At 42.3% G+C, this 1,503-nt stretch overlaps 1 non-coding gene across 1 annotated transcript; it reads right to left on the reverse strand.

Moving 5' to 3' along the window:
* Window positions 1-776: 776 nt before the first annotated feature.
* On the reverse strand, window positions 777-883 carry LOC130987286 (small nucleolar RNA R71). The gene has a single exon (XR_009089675.1). It is a non-coding gene; the product is annotated as a small nucleolar RNA R71 (small nucleolar RNA).
* Between the last annotated feature and the right edge of the window lie 620 nt (window positions 884-1,503).

Below are 1,503 nucleotides of genomic sequence, written 5' to 3' on the forward strand. Positions count from 1 at the left end.
TTTTACTTGCTACAATTACCTGTGTTAGTTGCAGTTTTTGTTGCTAAGAAATTAGTGATCAACTTTTTGGCGCCGTTGCCGGGGACTATTTGGAATTGACTTTAATATTTCTGATTAGACTTAAGCATTATTTCAGGCGTTATAAATTTTTATTTTATTTTATTTTTAGTTTTTAAAATTTCTTTTCTTGTTTGTTGTCTCAGGCGTGTATGATCACGAGATCCAAAGGAAAGGAACATCTAGTACCTTTGAACTTGGAAATCGAAAAGCAATACAAAAGAGACAACCGCGAAAAGAAAAAGCTAGCAATGGCAGAGAATAACATGGACCTTCAAACTCTTGTGGAAGTCGTGACAAACCTTCAGAGGCAACTAGATGAAGAAAGAGAGCGCAACCGGGCTCCTCCACCAGAGCCACCACTGAATCACATGTATCAGCCTCGAGTTGATCAATTTCAAGGAGGCAAATGGGGACCAACTGTGCAAGCCAACACATTCGAGCTGAAGTCGGGATTGATAAACATGGTGCAAGCTGAGCAGTTTAGTGGAGCGGCTTCTGAAAATCCGCATGCTCACATTACCCAGTTCCTAGATATCTGCGACACTATTAAGCAGAATGGAGTGCCACCTGATGCCATCAGAATGAAGATGTTTGGATTCTCTCTTAGGGACAGAGCGAATGAGTGGTTCAAGTGTTTAGACAGAAGCGCTATTACTGGATGGGAGGATTTGTGTAGAGCTTTCCTAGCAAAATACTTTCCTGCCTCTAAAGCTCAGAAAATCATTGCAGAGATTTCTCACTTTTCCCAGGTAGGAGATGAGACCATTCATGATGCCTGGGAAAGATTTCGTGAGCTGCTCAGGAACTGTCCACAACATGGTTTCACGGAGGATCAGCAAATCATTCACTTTTATAATGGTTTGACTGGTCTGACAAAAAGTATGGTGGATGCTACTGCAGGTGGATGTCTTCTCCATAGAAATACAAAGGAGGCTTATCGTGTGATAGAAGAGATGGCCTCCAACAGTTATCAATGGCCGAATGACAGAAATTCCACGAGAAGAATTGCAGCTGTGAATGAGGAAAGAGATGATTTTAAGGAGAAATATGAAGCTCTTCACAAGCAGTATGAGTTGGAGAGAAAGGCACTGCTAGCTAAAATTCCTCAGCAGCCGAGTTTACCTGTTGTGTCGCAGTTTGAAGATGCTAATTTTGTCCAGCAGCAGTACCAATTCAATAGACCAAACTATCAGGGACATCAGGGTGGAAATCCACCGTATCATCCCAATAATAGGAATCATCCAAATTTTTCCTATTCAAATCCCAACAATGCTGTGCAGCCTCCACCTGGGTTTTCTGTGTCTAGTGGAGGAGTCATCAATGAGCCGAAGAAGGATTCACTAGAGGAGATGATGAAGCAAGTGTTGGTGAAGGTGACCGGGATGGAGGCAAACTCGGCAAACATGGGGACCAAAATTTCCAACATGGAGCAAAATTTTTCAG

This window comes from Salvia miltiorrhiza, chromosome 5 (assembly GCF_028751815.1).
Source record: "Salvia miltiorrhiza cultivar Shanhuang (shh) chromosome 5, IMPLAD_Smil_shh, whole genome shotgun sequence".
Taxonomy (NCBI): Eukaryota; Viridiplantae; Streptophyta; class Magnoliopsida; order Lamiales; family Lamiaceae; genus Salvia; species Salvia miltiorrhiza.